We start from the raw sequence: 25,000 nt of genomic DNA on the forward strand, positions 1-25,000 counted from the left end.
ATTTATTTTTTTTCCGAATTCACAAGAGATCGAGTGAGGTAGGCCTACTGGGATGGATTTGTTTTTTTTTTCTTCTGCGGCGAACGAAGAGATAGCAGAACGGAGGAAAGGAAGGAAGGAAGGTAGGGAAAAAATGAAGGGAGGAAGGAAAGGAGAAAAGAAAAGAAGGAAGGAGGGAGGGAGGGAAGAAAGGAGGGAAGGAGGGAAGGAGGAAAGGAAAGAAGGTAGGAAAAAAGGAAATAAAAAGGAAGGAAGAAAGAATCAAGTAGAGAAGGAAGGGAGAGAGGAAAGGAGGTAGGGGTGAACGGAAGGAAAGATGGAAAAAAATTAATAAAGCAAAGAAAGAAGAAGCAAATGAAAGCAAGGAAGAAAGAAAAAGGGAAAAACAAAAGACAAGAAGAAGCGCAACAATACAAAAGGGAGACCGAAAGAAGGCCAAACCTACCTACCAAAAACACGCGTGTGAGAACCGACCAGCTAGCTCTCTCTCTCTCTCCTCACCACTGCACGCGAAACACTACTAACCCCCCCGCCGTCCTCCTCATCTCATTTTTCCCAAACGTAATCAACTCATATTGTGTTTTTTTTTCTATCCGTTATCGCGTAATCACCTCCCCAGATAACTACTGATACAGAACATTTAATCTAACCACCGATTAGGCCACGACCAGTGTTACCAACCTTACGGGCCTTTGTCTCTCACACCTTTGCCAACCTTACCGAGTGGTTGTGTTGCTCCTCTTGTGGGTATTGGGCACGGGGATGTGGTACGGATACGGGTTATTTGAATACACATTTAAATACCTTTAAAATATCTGCTCAAATGCCTTCTAGAATGTCTTCGAAAATAGTCTATGCCTATCGAAGGCCTATATTTTTTTTCCTCTTTCTCTTTCCTTTTCGTTCTACTTTATCAGTGGCACATACTTGGCTCTTTTATCTTTGCCTTATCTCTTGTGAACCATAATTCCTGCGCTGGACCTTACATTGAGTTACATCGGCTTCGTGAATGTGTCTCTGGCTCTTGGGTATGGCTCCCTCTCTCTCCCTCCCTTTTTCTTTCTCTCTTTCTTTCTCTCTTTCTCTCTTTCTTTCTCTTTCTCTTTCTCTTTCTCTTTCTCTTTCTCTCTCTCTCTCTTTTGCCAGGATCCTAAAAAAAATAAACCCAACCCTCACACCCCTAAGACAGACAGACAGATAGACAGGCAGACAGACAGGCAGTCCCTAATATCAAGACTCAACCCCCACCCCTACCTCCACCTAGATCCCTCCCCCCTCCAACCCCACCCTCCTCGAAAAACTCCCCACCCAACCCCTACTACACCATCCCCCACCTGAACCCAAACCCCAACCCAGCCCTCCACCACTTCAACAACCCCAAAAACGTATCCCCAACCCCCTACAAGACCCAATGACACTTCTTATCGCCAAACACGTCCTGGACATGTCGTGAGAGTGACACGCGGGGTTGGACGGGATTCTGGAAGGTTAGAGAAGGTGGGAATGGGTGGGAGGGAGGGAGCGGGGAAGGTAGGAGGGAGGGAGGGAGGGAAGGAGGGAGAAAGAGAGAGGGAGGGAGGGTGAGAGGGAGGGAGGGTGAGAGGGAGGGAGGGTGAGAGGGAGGGAGGGTGAGAGGGAGGGAGGGAGGGAAGGAGGGAAGGAGGGAAGTAGGGAGGGAGAAAGAGAGAGGGAGGGAGAGAGAGAGGGAGAGAGAGAGAGAGGGAGGGAGAGAGTGAGAGAGAGAGGAGAGAGAGAGAGAGAAAGAGGAGAGAGTGAGAGAGAGAGAGGAGAGAGACAGAGAGAGAGAGAGAGAAAGAAAGAGAGAGAGAGGAGGGAGAAAGAGAAAGAGAGACAGACAGACAGACAAGGAGGAAAATGGGAGAGAAAGAAGAGGGTGGAAAGAGAGAGAGAGGGAGGGAGAGGTGAAGGAAAATACGGTACAAGAGAATAATGAAAGGGAAGAAAGGAATATGGGTAAACGGAAAAGGGAAACGGAACGGAGAAGGAAGGAAGATAGATAAGGGAAGACTATAGGTGCGGAAAGAGCGTGAAGAAGACAAAGAAAGATAATAACTAAGAAGAACTGGGAAGAGGGAATGGAAAGGAAGAGAAAACAAAATCACAAAAGAAAAAAAAGGAAAATAAAATAAGGGGATAGTTTTAAGGTAAACAGAACGAACGCAGAAATGAGGAAATGGAAAGAAATAAGAGAGAAACAAAAAGGCAGATCATAAAAATCGGAAGAAAGAGAGAAGGGAGAAATTAGAAAAAGCAAGGCAAGAGAAACTGCACAAGATGAGGATGAGAATGAGAAGAGAGAGAGAGAGAGAGATCAACAGAAATTAACCAACCAGAAAGCGAAAGTGGGGGGAAAAACAGACAAGAAAGACAAAGACAATGATCACTTCGAAAAAAAAAAAATATTGACAAAAGAAAAAAAAAATCGGTGAAATCTTGTACAAATGAGAACAAAGAAACGACGCAAAGAAAAAGCAAAGAGAGAGAGAGAGAGAGAGAGAGAGAGAGAGAGAGAGAGAGAGAGAGAGAGAGAGAGAGAGAGAGAGAGAGAGAGAGAGAGAGAGAGAGAGAGAGAGAGAGAGAGAGAGAAAGAAAGACAGAAAAAAGAGAAAGAAAGAAAGAAAGAAAAAGACATTCTCCAGGTGCACAATTCACCTGTCAATCACAGACTCCGTAAAGTCGAGGCGATTCAGTAAAGCCGTCCGGTCACTCCCCCCCCCCACCCCCCTTCCTCCAGCTCATCCTCCCCCCTCCTCCTCCCTCTCCCTCCCTCTGATCTTTCTCCTACTCCTCCTATTCTCCCCTGGATCCTTCTCCACCACATTTTCCTCCTCTAGTTCCTTCTCCCCTTCTTCTCCTTCTCCTTCTCCTCCTCCTTCCCCCTTTTCCCTCCCTTTGTTCCTACTCCTCCTCTTCCAACTCCAACTCTAACTCCAATTCCATCCCCTACTCCTCTTCCTCCTCCTCCTCGTCCTCTCCATTTTCCCCTCCCTCTGCTGCTGCTGCTGCTACTACTTTTCCTCCTCCTCCTGTTCCTCCTATTCCTCCTTCATCATCTCCTTCTCCTCCTCTTCCTCCTCCTCCTCCATCTCTCCTCCCCCTCCTCCCTTCCCCTCCCTCCCTCTCTCCCTCCCTCCCTCCCTCCCTCCCTCCCTCCCTCCCCTTCTCTGACACGTGTCAATGTATACACGAGAGTTCGTGCGTACTCTCGCTGTTCCCCCGATGCGCTTCATGGTGACCAACGATACAAAAAAAAAGAAGAAAAAGAAACAAAGAAAGAAAGGAAATAAAACGAAAGAAAGAAAGAAAAAAAACTATCTTTTGTCTGCCAGTAAAAAAAAAAAAAGAAAGAAGAAAAAAAAAACATAAAAAAAATAAAAATAAAATAAAATAAAAAATAAGGTTTCTCTCGCTTCAATAACAGGTGATCGCCGACTGACGACTGACCTAATCACACACCTGAGCGCCAGCTGTTAATGCCTGGCTTCGAAGATACACAAAAACACGTATTATTTCCGTATCTCCCCATCTTTTCCCTCTCTATCTCTGCCTTCTCTGCCCTGAGGGAATCTATGAGGATTTTCAAAGTGTCATGTTATCTTCTAACGAGCATTTTATGTAGTGTTTCTGACGTATATATAATCCTCTGTCTCTTTCTCTGTCTGTCTGTCTGTCTGTCTGTCTGTCTATCTGTCTGTCTGTCTGTCTGTCTGTCTGTCTGTCTGTCTGTCTGTCTATCTGTCTGTCTGTCTGTCTGTCTGTCTGTCTGTCTGTCTGTCTGTCTGTCTGTCTGTCTGTCTGTCTGTCTGTCTGTCTCTCCTGGACAACGGTGATATTTTAGCTCTATGTGGCAGGTGCTAAGATACCGAAAGCGCCGAAATATATCCTCACCCATTCTCTCTTCTCTTCTCCTCTCCTCTCTTCTTTTTTCCTCTCTTCTTTTTTCCTCTCTTCTCCTCCCTTCTCCTCCCCTCCCCTCCCCATCCCTCCCCTCCCCTCCCCTCCCCTCCCCTCCCCTCCCCCTCCCCCTCCCCTTCCCTCCCCTCCCCCTCCTCTCCTCTCCCTCTCCCTCTCCTCTCCCTCTCCCTCCCCTCCACCTCCCCTCTCCTCCCCACCTCTCCACCCTCTCCTCCTCCTCCTTCTCCTCTCCCTCTCCCTTTCCCCCCTCTCCTCTCCCTCCCCCCTTCTCCTCTCCCTCTCCTCTCTCCCTCTCCCTCTCCTCTCACTCTCCCTCTCCCCTCTCCTCTCCCCTTCTCCTCCTCTCCCTCTCCCTCTCCCTCTCCTCTCCTCTCTTCCCCTCTCCTCTCCTCTCCTCTCCTCTCTCCTCTCTCCTCTCCTCCCCTCCCTTCCCCTCCCCTCCCTTCCCCTCCCTCCCTCCCTTCCCTCCCCTCTCCTCTCCTCTCACTCTCTCCTCTTCTCTTCTCTTCTCCTCTTATCTCTCCTCCCCTCCCCTCTCCTCCCCACCTCTCCTCCCCTCCCTCTCCCTTTGCCCCCTCTCCTCTCATCCCCTCCCCTCCCCTCTCCTCTCTCCCCTTTCTCCCTCTCCCTCGAAAGTCCAAGGATGTTTAGTCTGCAAGCGCCCGGTCGCTGCCAATACGGAATGCCACACCTGCCTCATGTTACCCAATGTGGCAAGGTATATACGTATCGATACGAGTGGATTAAAAGGTTATAAGCAAGCTATCAGAGAAGGTCGAACGTCAGTATCCTGAGAACATGTAATATCAACCTTACAACCCTCCCCTCTCTCTCCTCTCCTCTCCTCTCCCACACGATCCCAAACACGTCAGATTCATTCACACACACGATGCCAAACTTCATTCACACAACAACCCCACAAAATCCAATCAATAAACAACACTCCCTCAAAACACTACTACTACTCCTACTCCTACTGCAACTACTCTTACTACTACTCCTCCTCCTCCTCTTCCTCTTCCTCTTCCTCCTCCCCCTCCCCCCTCCTCCTCCTCCTCCTCCTCCTCCTCCTCCCCCCCTCCTCCTCTCCCACTCCCTTCTCCATCTCCTCCTATTCCTCCTACCCCTCCCCCTCCTCCTCTTCTTCCTCATCTTCTTCTTCCTCTCTCCTCCCCCTCCTCTTCCTCTCTCCTCCTCCTCCTCCTTCTCCCCCTCCTCCTCCCCCTCCTCTTCCTCTCTCCTCCTCCTCCTCCTCCTCCTCCTCCTCCTCCTCCTCCTCCCCCCTCCCCCTCCCCTCCTCCCTCCCCCTTCCCCCTTCCCCCCTCCTCCTCCCCTCTCTTCTTCCTCCTCCCCCCCCCTAACGACACACGACGCCTTACGAGTCCCAAGGCCAACGCACGACGAGCCGCCAACATAACACCTCGCCCATCGCACGACGCACTTCATCCGGCAGTGGGGGGATGGGGGGGAGAGTGTTCATTGGGGGGGTGAGTTCATTGGGGGGGGGCGGGGGTGAGTGAGTTCATTGGGTGGTGTGAGGAGCGGGAGGAATGCTCTGTGTATGTTTGGTCATGTGTATGTGTATGGAGTGGGGGGGGGATGGGGTGTAAAGGGAGAGGGGGGGGGGGTTCTGTGTGTGTGTGTGTGTGTGTGTGTGTGTGTGTGTGTGTGTGTGTGTGTGTGTGTGTGTGTGTGTGTGTGTGATTGTGTGTGTGTGTGTGTGTGTGTTTGTGTTTGTGTGTGTGTACGTGTACATGTTTGTTTGTGTATGTGTGTGTGTGTGTGTGTGTCTATGTGTGTATCTGTCTGTCTGTGTGCGTATCTGTCTGTCTATGTGTGCGTCTGTCTATATGTGTCTCAGTATATGTGCGTCTATTTCTCTGTCTCTGTCCATCTCCCCTTCTCCCTCCCCCACGCCCATACCCTCCCTCTCCTCCTCCTCCTCCTCCTCCCATGCTCTTTTTCTCCCCCCCCCCCTTCTCCTTCTCCTCCTCCTCCCCTCCCCCTTTTCCTCTTCCTTCTCCTCCCCTCCCACCCCCTTCTCCCTCGAAAGTACCTCTCCCCCCGTGGCATTCTCGAGACAGGCAGAGAGAGCAACGAAAGCCGCCTCCTGCCTCGCCTTCGTCAGCCACCGGTCCTCTTCCTTCTCCTCACCTCCCCATTTTCCTCTTTCTTCTCCTCCCCTCCCTCCCCCTTCTCCCTCGAAAGTACCTCCCCCCCCCCCCCTGGCATTCTCGAGACAGAGAGAGAGAGAAACGAAAGCCGCCTCCTGCCTCGCCTTCGTCAGCCACCGGTCGGTCGGTCGGGCGTCACACTCGCCACACACAGGCCTTCGTCCGTCACTCATCGGGTGGCATCTCGGTCCGTGACGCGCACGTAAACAGAGATCATAAATAAGGGCCCCGAGAGAACAACGTCTGGTCTGCGTGCGTGCGTGCGCGCGCGCGTGTGTGTGTGTGTGTGTGTGTGTGTGTGTGTGTGTGTGTGTGTGTGTGTGTGTGTGTGTGTGTGTGTGTGTGTGTGTGTGTGTGTGTGTGTGTGTGTTCTGTGTGTGTGTTCTGTGTGTGTGTTCTGTGTGTGTGTTCTGTGTGTGTGTTCTGTGTGTGTGTTCTGTGTGTGTGTTCTGTGTGTGTGTTCTGTCTGTCTGTCTGTCTGTCTGTCTGTCTGTCTGTCTGTCTGTCTGTCTGTCTGTCTGTCTGTCTGTCTGTCTGTCTCTGCACGTATCTATCTATTTACCTATCTATATATCTAATTGTCTACCAACTTACCTATCTACCTACCTACTACTTACCAATTTACCTATCAATCTATCTACCTATCCATCTATACGTATATAAATATATTTGTGTGGGGGAGGACACAAGCAAAAAAAAAAAAGAGAAATCCAAAGACACACAAGACACACGCAGAGAAAGAGAAAAGACACAGACAGACAGACACACACACGAAATTCTCGGCCACTGACGGACGAGCCAGAGTCCGCACGCCCTGTTTGCCTTCGTGCTTTGCGGCGCCCGCGGAAGCGAGAAAAATCTGCGGGCTAAATCGGAGCGGGAAAACGAGAGCATCGTTGGAGAAAACGCTCGCGGATACAGACACGACCCGTGGAGATCGGTGCGCGACTCGTGGGAAAAGCGGGCGTGGTTGAGAGGGGCGGTTTTCTCGCTCTCTCTCTCGTCGCGTTCGGACCGTCTTATAGGCATAGGCAGAGGCGGTCGCGGAACTCCACCCCATAAAGATAGATAGATAGACAGATAGATAGATAGATAGATAGATAAATTGTTTGATATAATATAATATGTATGTATGTATGTATGTATGTATGTATGTATGTATGTATGTATGTATGTATGTATCTATGTATGTATGTATGTATGTATGTATGTATGTATGTATGTATGTATGTATGTATGTATGTATGTATGTATGTATGTATGTATGTATGTATGTGTATACATATATATATATATATATATATATATATATATATATATATATATATATATATATATATATATATATATACTTATACTGCCTTGTTAAAGAAAGACACTTGCACGCCCGCGCATGTTCTCGTCCACACAAATAATAATAATAATATTAATATTAATAATAATAATAATAATAATAATAATAATAATAATAATAATAATAACTATTCTTAACATTATTATAACAATAATAATAATAAAAATAAAAATAATGATGATAATAATAAAGATAATAATAGTAATAATGACAATAATAATAATGATAATAATAATAGTAATAATGATAATCATAACAATAATAATAAATCATAATAATAATAAACTTATAACACCAATAACAATACCAACAACATCAACAATCTTAACAAGAAGCACTCAGAGAGCCTATACCTTTCCCCAAGACAATAAGGTCACTCGTGCCAGAAAAAAATAATTTACACTTTATTAAGAATTCCATTAAAAATCACCTTTCTCGAGTACGCGGGTGAGTTCCGTAAACATACATAACCTCTGAGGCAAGATAATGCTGCACATTCATTCACAAAAGCCTGGATCCCGAAACTGAATGAAGGCGAAGACACACCTCGGGTAGATTTATCATAAGAATCCGTTGTCCGTAACTTTATGGGTGATCCTGCCAACAGACTCCTAAATAAATAAATAACATCCGGATAGCCGCCCAAAATTAATGGCATCTAAGTTAGGCTCAGGCACACCTCTCGTAAAAAAAAAAAAATTCATTAAAATTGATTCATAATTTTTTTGAGTTATTCTGCTAACCAATGAACAAACAAACAAACAAACCTACGAGGAGGTAATAACAATAACAATGACAATAACAGAATAATAACAATGGTATTAGTAGTACCTGTAGTAGTAGTAATGGTAGGAATAATATTAGTAGCAATAACAACAGTAGAGATAATAATAGTAATAATAACAGTAGTAGTAGTAGTTGTAGTTGTAGTTGTTGTTATTGTAGTAATAGTAGTAGTAATAATAGAAGTAATAGTAATAATAGAAGTAATAGTAATAATAGAAGTAATAGTAGTAGTAGTAGTAGTAGTAGTAGTAGTAGTAGTAGTAGTAGTAGTAGTAGTAGTAGTAGTAGTAGTAGTAGTAGTAGTAGTAGTAGTAATAGTAGTAATAGTAGTAATAGTAGTAATAGTAGTAATAGTAGTAATAGTAGTAATAGTAGTAATAGTAATAGTAATAGGAATAGGAATAGAAACAGAAATAGTAACAGTAATAGAAACAGAAATAGTAATAGTAATAGAAACAGAAATAGTAATAGTAATAGAAACAAATAGTAATAGTAATAGAAACAGAAATAGTAATAGTAAAAGTAATAGTAATAGTAATAGTCATATCAACAGTAGCAGTAATAACAGTAGATCAAAATAATTAAATAAATAAATAAATAAAAATACTTATAGTAATAGTAATAATAACAATAGTAGTAGTAATAGCAGTAGTAGATCAAAATAAAAAATAAACAAAAATAAAAAATAGTAATAGTAATAGTAATAGTAACAATAGTAGTAGTAATAGAAGTAGTAGATCAAAATAAATAAATAATATAAAATTTTAAAAAATCCTACGCTCCCCCCTTCATCTCTCTCCATTCTCTCCTCCCCCTCTCTTCCTTACACCTTCTCTTCCCCTTTCCTCCTCCTTTCCTCATCCATCCTTCTTCTCCTCCTCTCGCCCTCTCTTCCTTTTTCTCCTTCTCCTCTCCCTCTCCTTCCTCCTCCCTTTTTCTCACATCCATCCTTCTTCTCCTCCTCGCTCTTCTCCCCTCTTTCCTTCCTTATCTTTCCTCTTCCCTCTTCTCTTTTCTCTCTTTTGTCTTCTTCTCCTGTTTTTATTTCTAGTAGCAGTAGAAGTAGTGGTATAAGTGTTGGCGGCGGAGGCAGCAGCAGCAGCAGTAGTAGTATAGTAGTAGTAGCAACAGCAGTAGTGGTAGTGGTGGCGTTAATGGTGGCGGTGGTAGCAACAGCAATAGTAGTAGTGGTAATAGTAGGGTAATAGTAGCAGTAGTAGTAGTAGTAGTACTTGTAATAGTGATAGTGATAGTGATAGTAATAGTAATAGCAGTAGTAGTAGTGGTGGCGGCGGTAGTAGTGGTATTACTAGCAGCAGCAGCAGCAGCAGCAGCAGCAGCAGCAGCAGCAGCAGCAACAGCAGCAGCAGCAGCGGTAGTATAGTGGCAGTAATAGTAGTGGTAGTAGTGGCAGTGGTAGTATTACTGACGGTAGTTGTAGTAAGTTGCTTCAGTAGCCGTAGTAGTAGCAACAGAAAAAAGGGAGACAAAAATAGCAGAGGACAGAGAAAGTGCGGGACAGTCTTTATGCAGAAACAGGATGTCGAGACCAGTACGACAGGAGAAAAGAGGGTAGGGGTAGGAGGTGGGGGCAGGGGCAAGGGGGCAGGGGTAGAGAATTGCAGGAGGTGGGGGAAGGGGGAAAGGGAAGGGGCTGGAGGTGGGGTGGGTGGGAGAGGTGGAGACGGTGGGGGGCAGAGGGGAGGGGGTTGTAGGTAGGTAGCGAATAGGGAGTGGGAGGGAGGAAGGGAGAAGTGGAAGCGGGGTTGGTTAGATAACGTACAGAGGGTGAGGGAGGGAGGAAGAGGGAAGGGAAGCGACTAAGAGAGACGGAGGGGAAGAGGGAGGAAAGAGAGAATATAACGAGAAAGAAAGAGAGAAAAAAAGAATTGTACGTGAACGGGCGAAACGATGTATGTTTGGAGAAAATATTGGTTTGTATGTACTTATCCATGAGATGTAGTTAGGCTTTACGACAAGAAGCAGTGGGGGAGAAATGGGGAAGAGGGGAAGGGAGGAATGGGGAAGAGGGGAAGGGGAATGGAGAAATGGAGATGAAGGGGGAGAGAGAGAAATGGAGAAGAGGGGAAGGGAGAAATGGGAAAATGGGGCTAAAGAGAAGGGAATGGGGATAAGGGAAAGGGAGATATGGGAATGAAGGGGGGAAAGAAATGGAGAGAAGAGAGAGGAAGAGGAGGGGGATTGGGGCAGAGGGAAAGGAGAAATGGGAATGAGGGAATGGGAGAAATGGGGAAGAGGGAGGAGGGAGAAATGGGGGAAGAGAGAAGGGAGGGAGGGAGAAATGGGGGAAGAAGGGAAGAAAGAAGTATGAGGATAAGGGGGAAAGGAGAAATATGGGCACTGGGAGGAAAGGGGAAGTAAGGAGAGAGGGAGGAAGAAATGGGGATGAGGTGAAGGGGGAATGGTTAAAGAGAAGGAAATGGGGATAGGGGGAGGGAAGTAAAGAAAGAGAAGAAAGAGAGAGAGAGAGAGGGAGAGAAAAGGAAGAGACGAATGAGAGGGCAATGGGGGAGGTAGAAATAGGAACTTAAGATAGAGAGACTGGGGAAATGTGGGAAGGGGAGACAGGGGAGGTGAGGAGTGTGAATGGGTATTGGGGAAGGAGAAGGGGAAGGGAAAGGAAGGGAAAGAGGAAAGAGAAGGAGGAGGAGGAAGAGAAGGGGAAGAGGAAAAGAGAAGGGGAAACGGTAAAAGAGATGAGAGGAAGAAGGGGAAAAGAGAAGAGGAAACAGGAAAGAGAATGGGGAAGGGGGAAACAACAAAGAGAAGAGGAAGAGGAGTATTGGGAGTGTGCCTGAGGAAAAGGGAGTCTGAGAAAGAGAAGAACGAAGAAGAGAAAAAGCGAAATGAGAAGAAAAGAAAAGACGAAAGAATGAGAAAGAAAAGAGACCAGAAAAGAAAGGAAGAAGAAGTAAGGAGAAGTGGGGCAAGCGGAGGTGGGGGGGGGGATGAGGGAGTCTGATGAGCTCGAAGGTAGGATGATACAGCGAATAGGTAATTAAATATGCCTTGTGGTACGGGACGCACGGTGAAACCTACCGCCGGAGGAAAACTTCATTAGCAGTGAGTGAGCGAGGGAGAGAAAGAGAGAAAGAAAGAGAAAGTAAATGGGAGAAGGAGAAAGAAAGATGGGAGGATTAGGGTAACAAGGAAGCTTAAAATAATAATATTAGTAACGATGATCGCAATAACAATACGACTACTCTTACAACCAATAATAATAATGATGATAATCATAAAAACAACAGTAACAAAACCAACAACAATAAAAATAACAATGCAGTTACAATATTGATAACGATAAGGATAATAGTAATGACATTGATATTAATAGTGATAATATGATGATAAAAATATTCTTTATAACAATAATAATAAAAATAATAATAATCGTAGGGTTAATGATAGTAAGAGTTATAAAGATACCAGTAATAATTAAAAATAATAATAATAAACTATATGGAAGACAATGACAGTAACAATAATAAGAACAACAACAAACAACAACAAAAAATGATGATGATGATGATGATGATGATGATAATAATAATAATAATAATAATAATTATAATAATAAACAGCACTGACAAAAATATTCAGCAAATGCACTACTGCAACTAGCCAATATTTTTCTATATGATTAGAGTGATTATTTGTATCATTAATGATACGATCATTGTTACTTTGACTTTTTAAATGATATCGCCAACAACAAAACTTCTTATAACAAAAATAATAACAACAACATTATCAATACTGCATTTATAATCATCATTATATTACAGTTTTAATATCATAAACATTATTACTATTGGTAGAGAAACCCTCTATGCACATAAGAAATATTGCACAATGAGGTTTCTTTCACTGCGTCAACATGACTGTGTTTCCTGTGTCTTTCATTTATTTTGCAATTTTCCTTAGTATTAACATACTTTTACTGGTATTAACATACAGCCTATGCCATTTCACCCGGATGCACTGCCCCCCCCTCTATCTCCTCCCATCTGTAAGCATCTCCACCACCTCTCCACCTCCACTTCTTAACTTCTTTATTTCTCTCTTCACTCCCCTTCTCAACTTCCTCCTCCAACTTGTAACCCTCCTCCTCCTTCTCCTTCTCCATTGTCCAACCCCTACCCCACTTCCCCTTCCCCTGCCCCCCTCCTCCAACATGTCACCCCCGCCTCCTCCCAAACGTCCTACTCCTTTTCCCTTTGTTTTCTTCTCTCCCATCCCCCTCCTTGTAACTTCCTTCTCCCTCATCTCATCCACTCTCTACCCTTCACTCCCTCTCTTTCCCCCACTAACCCTTCTCAACCTTGTACCCTTCAGGCTCCCCTCTCTCTCTTCCCCCCACGCACTACTCTCTGTTCCCCTCACCCTCCCAGCCAACCCCCTTTCACACCTCACCCTTCATGACCACCCTCACCCTTAACCCTCCCTCGCCCTTCTCTTCTCCTTTCCCCACCTCACCCTCACCCCATGCTTACCCCCTCTACCCCCACCCCACCCACCCATTAAGCCCTTCACCCCAACCCCCACCCCTTCACCCTCCCTCCCCTCCCCTCCTCTTCCTCCCCCCTCTCCCCCCCCACTTACTCCATCCACCCAAAAACCTTCACTCGAATGTTCTCACCACCCCCTTCCCCCCCAAAAAAAAAAAGTCTGCATAGTGACGTCATCAGCCGACGGAGAAACCCGCCGGGAGCCACCATGAGGGACCGAGTGAGAGTGAGAGCCGTCGTGGTCGTCGTAAGGGGTCGTACTACGAGTTGTAATGACGGTCATGGTTAGTGTTGTACGTAGTAGTAGTAATAGTAAAGATTATCGTATAAGTCGTAGGAAAAGCTGTTATAAGTCGTATTAAGTCGAACTAAGTTACAGCAGTACTAAATTAAGTCGTACTGAGTTATACTAAATCGTAGTAAGTCATTGCAAATCAAACTATGTCGTAATAAGTCATAGCATTTCGCAACAAGCCGTACTAAATCGCAGTAGGACCCGTAGTAGTACCATTAACTCCAGTCTTAGTATGAGCTGCAGTCGTACTACCACCAGAAGCCGTGGTGCTTGTAGCAAGAGCTGCAGTGGGCTACTTGTAGTTGCAATAATAGTTGTTGTAGTTGTAGAATTCTATTATAGTTATTGCAGTAAGAGCTACAGGAATTGCAAGTTTTAGTGGTAAAACCCACGACTTGTAGAGAAACTGGCGGCCCTAATGTTAAGATCACAACTAGGGTAAATAATTAATAAATCTTCTCTTGTCAGTTATATTAGAGTTTTTAACTATAATCCTAATGATAATACTTTTAGAATTACTGATCACTATCGTTACTACTACTACTACTACTACTACCACTAACAACAATAATAACAATACATTCAACATGAATTTTTCTAAATTATTATCATTATCTTTATAATCATTACCATTAATCCCATCAGAATGCTAATACTAAAGGGTGATGATGATGATGATAACAAGAATAATAAGATCAATAACAGAAAAAAAAACATACTATTGATATCAATATCATCATTAATATATTTATCATCACAAAAATTATGATAATAATAATCATGTAACGATAAATGATAGCAATAACAACCTCCATAACAACGACAGTAACCATATTAACAATAACAACAACGACGATAACCATAATAACAAGAACGACAACATACCATAATAACAATAACAACGACAATCACTATAATAACACCAGCAAATTACAACGACAACCCACCCAAGCTTACGATGGCGGTTAACGTTGTTTCCGCAAATATTCTACAAGCGTATCAAGTTGCTTCATAATCGCAATTGCAAAGTTCCAGTGCAAAAAAGGGAAACAGCTGACTCACACTGCCTCTTTCGTCACAGCTGCAAGTGCAAAGTGCTCTTAAGGCGATAGTTAACTGTTGAAGGTCGGGAAGGTAGCACATACGAGGGGGAGGTGGAGGGAAAGTGGAAGGAGGGGGAGGTGGAGGGAAAGTGGAAGGAGGGGGAGGTGGAGGGGAAAGTGGAAGGAGGGGAGGTGGAGGGAAAGTGGAAGGAGGGGAGGTGGAGGGAAAAGTGGAAGGAAGGGGAGGTGGAGGGAAAGTGGAAGGAGGGGAGGTGGAGGCAAAGTGAAGGAGGGGAGGTGGAGGGAAAGTGGAAGGAGGAGGTGGAGGGAAAGTGGAGAAGGAGGGGGAGGTGGAGGAAAGTGGAAGGAGGGGGAGGTGGAGGGAAAGTGGAAGGAAGGGGAGGTGGAGGGAAAGTGGAAGGAGGGGAGGTGGAGGGAAAGTGGAAGGAGGGGAGGTGGAGGGGAAAGTGGAAGGAGGGGAGGCAGAGGGAAAGTGGAAGGAGCGGGAGGGTGGAGGAGGGAGTAGGAAAGGGAAGGAGCGGGAGTGAAGGTGGAGGGAAAGTGGAGGAGAGAGAGAGCGGAGGGAGCACGAGGTGGAGGAAGATGAAGGAGCAGGAGGTGGAGGGAAGGTAGAGGAGAGGAAGGTGGAGGGAGCGGAAGATGGAGAGAAGGTGGAGGGAGAAGAGGAGATACTGTGCAGTGGGGGAGGAGGTGGAGGAAGAAATGGAGAGAGAAAGACAGGGTGGAAAGAAGAGGAAAAAGGGGTTAGACGAAAGAATAAATAAAACAAAAAAGGGGAAATTCATACAAGAGAAAAAGAAGATGATGATTATGGACGCAAAAGAGATGTAAACCAAAAAATTAAAACACAAAACAAAAAACAGCCAGAACAAACAAACCAAACAATCGACAAAAAAGCACAAAACACACAAACACACAAAACCCAAAGGAACGATCGCGTGATCCAAGCCTCCGACAAGCGCCAGCTGCGGTGTCATGAACGGCCTGTCATGAACGGCCTGTCACGGACGAACGGCCTGTCATGAGCGAACGGCCTGCCCTTCCTGGTTACAAAAGGACGGCCGCCTGCAATTACCCCCTCAATTTCATTGCGTCTCAGTCACGTGACGTAAGGCGGTGCTTCTCTCTCTTTGGTTGGTTTTCTTTGTTTTTTGTTTATATTTCTGCTTCTGTCTGTTTGTCTCTGTCTGTCTGTATGTCTCTCTTTTATTCCTTATCCTCTGGCCGTCTTCTTCTTGTACGTTCCACACACCCTCAATTTCACTGCGTCTCAGTCACGTGACGTTATGCGGTGCTTCTTTCTCTTTTCTTTGTTTTTTTGTTTATATTTTTGCTTGTGTTTGTCTGTCTGTCTGTCTCTGTCCGTCTGCATGTCTCTCTTTTATTCCTTATCCTCTCGCCGTCTTCTTCTTGTACTTTCCACACACCCTCAATTTCACTGCGTCTCAGTCACGTGACGAAACTCGGTGCTGCGTTTTTGGTTGGACTTTCTTTTTTTATTTATATTTCTGCTTGTGTCTGTCTGTCAGTCTGTGTGTGTGTGTGTGTGTGTGTGTGTGTGTGTGTGTGTGTGTGTGTGTGTGTGTGTGTGTGTGTGTGTGTGTGTGTGTGTGTGTGTGTTTGTGTGTGTGTGTGTGTGTTTGTGTGTGTTTGTATGTGTATGTATGTGTGTATGTATGTGTGTATGTATGTGTGCGTGTGTGTGTGCGTGCGTGTGTGTGTGTGTGTGTGTGTGTGTGTGTGTGTGTGTGTGTGTGTGTGTGTGTGTGTGTGTCTTTCATTCCTTATCCTTTCGCCTGCCATCCTCAGCTTGTACGTTCCCTCTCACTCTACTCGTACCCCATCTATCCCTTTCTTTCTCTCTCTGTCTCTCTCTTTTTCTTCTTCCTTTTCTCCTCCCCCACTCCTTTCTTCCCTCTCCTTCCCCCTCATTTCCTTCCTTGTTCCCCTCTCCTTCCACTCCAAGTCTCCCTGCCTCCCTTCCTCCCTCTCTCTTTCCAATCCCTTTCCTTCTTTCCTCCCTCCCCTCTCTCCCTCCTTTTTCCCTCCTCTCCTCCCCATTCCACCCTCTCTCTTTCCTCCCTTTTCTCCCTCTCCCTCTCTCCCTCCTACTAAGCTCTCACCACAAGACCGCAAAGACAAGACAGGAAATGCTTCTGCTCCCTGTCCTTTCTCCTTCCCTCCCTCCCCCTTGCCTCCCTGTCCCTTATCCCTCCCTCCCTACCCCCCCTTGCCTCCCTGTCCCATATCCATCCTCCCTACCCCCCCCCCTTGCCTCCCTGTCCCTTATCCATCCCTCCCTACCCCCTTTGCCTCCTGTCCCTTATCCCTCCCTCCCTAACCCCCTTTTGCCTCCCTGTCCCTTATCCCTCCCTCCCTACCCCCCTTTTGCCTCCCTGTCCCTTTCCCTCCTCCCTACCCCCCTTTTGCCTCCCTGTCCCTTATCCCTCCCTCCCCTACACCCCCCCTTGCCTCCCTGTCCCTTATCCCTCCCTCCTACCCCTCCTTTTGCCTCCCTGTCCCTACCCCTTCCCTCCTTTGCCTCCCTATCCTTTCTCCTTCCCCTCCCTACCCCCCCCCCTTTGCCTCCCTGTCCCTACCCCTTCCCTCCTTTGCCTCCCTATCCTTTCTCCTTCCCTCCCTACCCGCCCCCTCTTTGCCCTCCTGTCCCTTATCCTTCCCTCCCTACCCCCCCCTTTCCTGGAGTCACAACCATCTACTCAGGTTTTATCTTCGTTTTAATCTGTCCATATCCCTGCTCAGTATCCTATGCTCTATTCGGTCGCATCCTACCGCGTCTTGCAACATATACAACATATTTCCTAGTACGTCCTTCTGCAAATATATCCTATATCTCATCCAGCCACATCTGCACATCTTGCTACATCCTTCTGCATCCTGCATATACTGCTACATCCTACAACGTAAGCTACAGCATCCTATCACACCCTAACTGCCATCTTGCTACAACCTACCACATCCTACCACACCTTTCTACTTCCTACTACAACCTTCTGCATCCTGCCATGTCTCCTATGCCCAAACCTTTGCGGCCTCCCCACCCTACCACATCCTTACCCCATTCACCACCCCTTCCTGCTCAATCCTACTCACATATCCTACCACACCTTGCTCCATCCTTCCCCTCCCTCCCTCCCTACCTGCCCTAACCCCACCCATATCCCCGCCACATCCTTCCCTTCCCTCCCTAACCCCACCCCATCCCCGCCACATCCTACCACATCCTTCCCTCCCTCCCTGCCTGCCCAACCCCACCCCCGTCCCCGCCACATCCTTCCCCTCCCACCCTGCCCAACCCCACCCCATCCCTACCACATCCTTCCCTCCCTCCCTGCCCAACCCAACCCCCATCCCCGCCACATCCTTCCCTCCCTCCCTGCCCAACCCCACCCCCATCCCCGCCACATCCTACCACGTCCTTCCCCTCCCTCCCTGCCCAACCCCACCCCCATCCCATCCACATCCTACCACGTCCTTCCCCTCCCCTTCCTGCCCAACCCCACCCCCATCCCCGCCACATCCCCTTCCCTCCCTCCCTGCCCAACCCCACCCCCATCCCCGCCACATCCTACCACATCCTTACCTCCCTCCCTGCCCATCCCCGCCACATCCTACCACAACCTTCTATCCCTCCTTGCCCACCCCACCCCCACCCCCACCCCCATCCCATCCCCATCCTACCCTGCTCCCACCTCCCCTAACCGAGTTACTGCCGCTGCCTCCTTCGCTCCGGAATAAATGAAGTGTGAAAGCGAAAGTGATGGCGAGAGGGGGGGGTGATGGCCGGGTGGGGGGTGCGGGGTGGGGGGCTCGCTGAGTGTCATGGGGTTCGCAGATTTATTAATTTTCAACATCTTCGCTTTTTCTTCGTCTTCTTCTTTTTTCTTCTTCTTCCGCGTCTTTCTCCTCCGACCTCTTCATTTCTTTCCTCTTCTTCCCTTCTTCTTTATCTTATTCTTCCTCCTCTTCTTTTGCTGCTGCTTCTGCTACTTCTTCACCTTCCTCCCCTCCTCCTCATCTCCTTCTTTCCTTCCTACTTCTCTTCTTATTCGTCCTCCTCCTTTTCATTACAATCATTATTATCATTATTACAATTACTATCATTGCCTTTCTCCTTGCAATAAAAAAACATATTCCTAATGCAGCTTGAGGCAGAAAATACCTTCCAGCAAAACAATATACTCAAATAATCTGAATTAATCTAATTTCAAATAAAACCGCATAACTATATTATAGTATGAATTAGAAAATACAAAGAAAAGATTAATACAAAAATTAAAGATAAAGTGTCTAAACCACACAAACACAAAAAAAGATAAATGAAAAATATCAGACAAAAAACAAAAAGGTGTAAGAAACATGATACGAGTAAAAAAGTAAAAGATTAATGGATAAACAAACCTATAAATAGGTGTGTGCAAATACACACACAAACACAAATGCATAACACAAAGACATGCGATTAACGCCTGGATATGAATACATATACATATCCACATAATGTACATATACGTACATGCCTCTCTCTCTCTTCCTTTCTTTTTCTTCCTCTTTCTCTCTTTCTATTTCTTTCTCTTTTTCTCTTTCTATTTCTTTCTCATATTTCTCTTCCTCTTTCTTTCTACCCTCTCGCTCTCTCTCCCTCCCTTTCTCCTTCCCTCCTTCTCTCTCTCCCCCGCTCCTTTTCTCCTTCCTTCCCTCACTCCCTCCCTCAGGAACCTCCCTTTCTCCTTCCCACTCCCTCCCTCAGGGACCTCCCTTTCTCCTTCCCTCTCTCTTTCTCCCTCCATCTCTCCACTCCACATACACGCGTTACCCTACGCCGTGGTAACGAACAGTTGAAACAAAGAGAGAGAGAGAGAGAGAGAGAGAGAGAGAGAGAGAGAGAGAGAGAGAGAGAGAGAGAGAGAGAGAGAGAGAGAGAGAGGGAGGACGAGAGTGAAAGTGAAAGAGAGAGACAAACACACTGATTTCGTCTCGTATCCTATCATAGTATTTTTTTTATCGATGCGTTTACCTGTGCCGCATGCTTTATCAATTTTCTTTCATTTCTCCATTTATCTTTTATTTCTTTGTTCCTTTTTTTCGTTTCCTCTTTTTTCTGAATAGCGTAAGATCTATCGATGCGTCTGTCTGTCATGCTTTCTCCATTTTCTTTCATTTCTATATTCATCTTTTTCTTCGTTTTTTTTTTCGTTTCCTCTTATTATTCCTCTCATCTGTTCATAAATACTACTACTACTACTATCACTACTACTACTACTACTAATAATAATAATAAATGAATAAATAATGACCTGTTCCTAAATACGGATAATAATAGGAAAAAAACGAAAATATAAAAAGCCAAATAAAGAAGTCAAAGAAAATGAATAAAATATAACACACAGACAGAGAGAAATGGAGAAAAGGCAGAAAAAAAGAAACAGCGAAAGGCAAAAATCCCCGGCCACGATTGCAGGACTCGCAATGGCGGGAGAACCACCCCCCCCCCCCCCCCCCCCACCCCCACCCATCTTAGCAATACCTCAGTTACGCACTAAACGGGAACCGCAACGGGACGCTTACTGTTAACAGGCAGCAGAGAATAACGGAGAAAGTACCATTACAGAGGGGAAAGGAGCTACAGAGAGCGGAAGTGACAGGAAGGAGGAGAACGTAACGCTAAAATAAACAAGCAATCAGAAGCACACAGACGCAGACATACACTCACAGAAGCATGCACGCACACGCAGATACACAAACACATTTTCTCTCTCTGTCTCTCTCTATCAGACAGACAGACACACACAGACACACACACACACACACACACACACACACACACACACACGCACGCACACACACACACGCACTAAAAGTAAGGGGGTCATCATGAACAAACCTGAATCAAAACAACGGGTTAGAAGAACAGGAAATAACACACATACACCAGTCTCTGTTCCTTCCTCTCTCTCTCTGCCATTCGTCCTATTTTTCATTCTTCGTTTTTTTTGCCGTCCTCTTTATCTCGTTTCTCTCTTTCTCCCTCTTCGATTTTTCTATCTGTTTGCTCTTATAATTTTATCCCTGTCTTGATCTGCCACTGTCTATCCATGCGTTTCCTTTAATTTCTAAATCCTATTTTCTTTCCTCTTCCTCTCGCCCCTAGCTCATTTTCATCAACACTAGCCTCATCCACCCCAAACCTTTCGCCCCCATCCCCATCTACCTCCATATCTCGCTCCTAGCCCTCTCCACCCCCATCCCTCTCATCCCCAGCTCACCAACCCCATATCAGCCCTAGCCTCTCCACCCCCATCCCTATTAACACTAGCCCCATCCACCCCCATCCACTCTCGCCCCCAGCCCCATCCACCCATCCCTCTCGCCCCCAGCCCCATCAACTCCATTCCCCTCGCCCCCCAGCACCACGCCCATATGCCCCCTAGCCCTCTCCTTTCCCATTCCACTCGCCCCCAGCCCCATCCACCCCCACATCACGCCCCTAGCCCTCTCCACCCCATCCCCTCACTCCCAGCCCCATCTACCCCCACATCACGCCCCCAGCCCCATCTACCCCATCCCTTTCGCCCCCCAGCCCCATCCACCCCCATCCCCCTCGCCCCACAGCCCCATCCACCCCCCATCCCCCTCGCCCCCTAGCCCCATCCCTCTCACCCCAGCCCCATCTACCCCTACATCACGCCCCCAGCCCCATCCACCCCCATCCCTCTCGCCCCCAGCCTCATCCACCCCCATCCCCCTCGCCCCCAGCTCTATCTACCCCCACATCCTGCCCCCAGCTCCATCCACCCCCATCTCCCTCGCCCTCCACCCCAGCCCCTTTCACACGCCGCCTCGAGCTCGTCACAACCGGGCGGTTTTGGCTCACCCTTTACGCCCGCATTGAAGTCACCCACACGCCCGCGCCGAGAAAAAGCCCTCTAGTTAATGGCCAAAGATTTGGAATTTATTTTTATTTTTTTTATTTTATTTTTTTTCAATGGCGTCTTTTTAATTGCAACATATCTTGATTTTGTTTCATTCTTTATTATAATGGCTTCTACTTAACTGCCAGAGTTTTTTTTATATATTGGCTTCTATTTCGTTATCTTCACTCTGATTTTTCCCTTTTCTTTTATCTACCTTTTTTATCTACCTATTCATAGCTCTGTTCTTCGCTCTCGCTCCAATTCTTTCTTCCTGTTCTATTTCTTCTTCGTCGCCTTCGACTGAATCACAATTTTCCTCCTCTTATTTGACCACTGAATGTCGACGAAAGAAAGAGGAAAGAATTGAGAAAATCCGAAATAATAATAAATCTCAAATTGGGTTTGCACGTGGAATGGGAGAGAAACGGATAAATATGAAATAAGGGGTAAATAAATAACTAGGGAGAGAGAGAGAGAGAGAGAGAGAGAGAGAGAGAGAGAGAGAGAGAGAGAGAGAGAGAGAGAGAGAGAGAGAGAGTGTGTCTTTGAATAACTTTATGACAGAAACAAGCACGGGTACAAAATGACAAAGACAAAAAAAAACTTGACTTTCACGCTGAAAAAAAAGAATAAGACAAACAAACAAACAAACAAATCCAAACTCTTCAGTGACAACAAATTTTCCTCAAAAATTTTCAGTGCGCACTAACGACTCACTCTTCCTTGGAAGGGAAGGAAGAGCCGGTGATTTGCAATTTACGCCTCTCCTTCCCCGAGGTATAAGGGCGAGTCTCCCGTCTGAAGCTTGGCGCTCTGCATGACTGGAGTACTGGGTGACGAACATATGAGGAAGAGAGGAAGGGGGAAGGAGGGAGGGAGGGAGTGAGTGAGAATAGGGATGGAGGAGGGGGAGAAGGATGGAGGAAGGGGAGAAGGATGGAGGAAGGATGGGGAGAAGGAAGGGAAGGAAGGGATGGAGGGAGAAGAGGGAGAGATGGAGAGAGAGAGAGGGCAAGGAGGGATGAAGGAAGGAAGGGGGAAGGAGGAAGGAGAGAGAGAGAGAGAGAGAGAGAGAGAGAGAGAGAGAGAGAGAGAGAGAGAGAGAGAGAGAGAGAGAGAGAGAGAGAGAGAGAGAGAGAGATGAGAGAGATGAGAGATGAGAGAGATGAGAGAAGAGAGAAAGAAAGAAAGTGAAGAGAGAAAAGAGAAGAAGAGAATAGAAATAAAAAAATAAAAGAAAGAGAAGAAAAAGAAAGAAAAACAAAATATACAAAACAAAAACCAGGAAAACGAAGAGAAAAGAACATAAAAAAGAAAACAAAAAAGAGAAAAATAGACCACCCATAAATATTATAATAATAATAATTATTATTATTATTATCATACTACTTATAATAATTAATAATAAATAAATAATAATAATAATAATAACAAGCGAGAAGAAAAGTGGAGGATCGAGGATCGAAGGCGCAACATCCCGCCCGCCCGCCCGCCCGCTCCCCGCCGTCGAGAGCGCGAGTTCGGCCCCTCAGTATGGCGGGAAATCCGAGACGCTGCATGAGACGTAACATTACCGCGGGAGAAAGGTGCTACCTCCCGCGCACACTCCACTCCACTCCGCTCCGTTCCGCTCTACTCCACTACAATCCACTCCGTTCCGCCCCACTCCTATCCACTCCGCTCTACCCCAATCCACTCCGCTCCACTCTACTCCAATCCACTCCGCTCCTCTCTACTCCAATCCACTCCGCTCCACTCTACTCCAATCCACTCTACTCCAATCCACTCCGCTCCACTCTACTCCAATCCACTCCGCTCTAACTCTACTCCAATCCACTCCGCTCTATTCCACTCCACTCCTACGCTCTACTCCACTCCACTAAGCTCTACTCCACCGCTCCGCTTTACTCCACTTAACTAAGCTTTACTCTACTCCACTCGACTCACAGCGTTACTATAATCTCCTCTGCTCCATTCCACTCCACTTAATTCTATACTATTCCACTCTACACGACCTCAACTTTAATCCACTTTGTTCCAATCCACTCCACTCCACTTAATTCTCAACTCTACTCTATTCCACTCCACTCAGCTTTACGCTAATCCACTTTGTTCCACTCCACTCCATTCTATTCCACTCCACTCATCTACACTCTATTCTATTCCACTCCACCCAGCCTCTGCTCTATGCCACTCCCTATGCCTCTACCATACTCTACTGCATTCCTCTCTACGCCACCTCACCCAACTGAACGAAACCCAACTCCTTTCCACTCCACTCAGCCCCTGTCTTATCCCCTCCACTTGACTCCATTCCATTCCACTCCGCTCTACTCCATTCTTACCGAGTCTCCTGCATCCCCCTCCACTCTGCTTTATTCTATGCTACTCAAATGAACCCCTCTCTACTCCCTTCCACTCCACTCGCTTTCGTTAAGCTTCTCACGCTCACACTCCCTCTCCCCTCTCCCACTCCCCATCTCCCCCACTCTCTCTCCACTCCCTACTCCCCCTCTCTCTCCTCCCTACTCCCCTCTCTCTCCCTCCCCTACTCCCCCTCTCTCTCCCACTCTCAACCCCCCCCCCCTTCTCTCTCTCACCCACACTCAACTCCTTTCTCTCTCTCAGACTCCCAACTTCTCCTCTCTCTCCCACTCTCAACTCCCCCCCCTCTCTCTCCTCCCCAACTCCCCCCCTCTCTCTCACTCCCAACACCCCGTCTCTCTCTCTCTCTCCCACTCCTAACTCCCCCCCCCCCCTCTCCGTCTCTCTCCCTTTCCCACTCCTAACTCCCCCCTCTCTCTCACTCCCAACTCCCCCCGTCTCTCTCTCTCTCTCTCACTCTAACTCCCCCCCCCCCCCTCTCTCTCACTCCCAACTCCCCGTCTTTCTCTCTCTCTCCCAACTCCCCCCGTCTCTCTCTCTCCCTCTCCCACTCCTAACTCCCCCTCCTCTCTCTCTCCCAACTCCCCCACTCTCTCTCTCTCCCTCTCCCAGACTCCCCCGCCTCTCTCTCTCTCTCTCTCTCTCTCTCTCCCACTCCCAACTCCCCCCCTCTCTCTCCCTCTCCCAACTCCCCCACACCTCTCTCTCTCTCTCTCTCTCTCCACTCCCAACTCCCCCACACCTCTCTCGCTCTCTCTCTCTCATTCTCTCTCTCTCTCCCACTCCCAACTCCCCCTCTCTCCCACACCCAACTCCCTCTCTCTCACCCACACCCTACTCCCCCTCTCTCTCTCCCAACTCCCCCCCTCTCTCTCTCTCTCCCTCTCCCAACTCCCCCGCGACTCATGCAAACTCCAAAGAAATCTTCCTTTGTTCCCTCCTCGCCTCTCCTCGTTCCGCCACTCATCCAACACTTGAAGTAACCCCAGAATGTACTCTTTATCCTTCCAGGTCATCTTTCACTTTCTTCATTCTCCTTGTCTCTTTCTTTCTTTACTCGCTCGTTCTTTTCTTTCTTTTTTTCTCAATCTCTTTTTTTTTTTTTTTTTTTTTTTTTTTTTTTTTTTTTTTTTTTTTTTTTTTTTTTTGCCTTTTCTTACTTCTCCTCTCCATGACTGGTGCTGCTCTGCCCCCCCTCTCTCTTTCTCTCCCCACTTCCTTTACTCTTTACTTCTCTTTATCTCCTTTATACTCTCTCGCCAATTTTCTCGTCTCCTTTTACTTACTCCTTACTCATTCTCTCTCTCTCTCTCTCTCTTTCCCCCATCTCTCCTCCTCCCTTTACTCCCCCCTCTCCCTCTCTCTCCCTCCCCCTCTCTCTCTCCCTTCCCCCTCTCTCTCCCTTTCCTGCCCTTCTCCCTTCCCCCTTCTCTCTCCCTTTCCTGCCCTTCTCCCTCCCTCCCTCTCCTCCCCACTTTTCATAATCACAACCACAAAATCGAACAGCCCACGCTCGATGTCCCACTCACTCTCTCACCTTCC

The 25,000-nt window shown here is 46.9% G+C and overlaps 1 protein-coding gene across 10 annotated transcripts in view; it reads right to left on the bottom strand.

Annotated features, from left to right (window-relative positions):
* Nucleotides 1-25,000, bottom strand: part of LOC113811920 (epidermal growth factor receptor kinase substrate 8) — a 533,483-nt gene that overhangs the window by 128,239 nt on the left and 380,244 nt on the right. For 4 of the 10 annotated variants that reach the window (XM_070123119.1, XM_070123114.1, XM_070123117.1 and 1 more), the window contains exon 1: nucleotides 450-555. The exons of 2 other annotated variants lie outside the window; for them this stretch is intronic. The gene's annotated coding sequence lies outside the window, so the exon portion shown is untranslated. Of the gene's footprint in view, nucleotides 1-445; nucleotides 556-25,000 lie in introns of those variants that run through there. 4 more of the 10 variants (XM_070123120.1, XM_070123115.1, XM_070123118.1 and 1 more) reach the window with 1 other exon arrangement.

The sequence above is a fragment of the Penaeus vannamei genome, chromosome 6 (genome assembly GCF_042767895.1).
Source record: "Penaeus vannamei isolate JL-2024 chromosome 6, ASM4276789v1, whole genome shotgun sequence".
Taxonomy (NCBI): domain Eukaryota; kingdom Metazoa; phylum Arthropoda; class Malacostraca; order Decapoda; family Penaeidae; genus Penaeus; species Penaeus vannamei.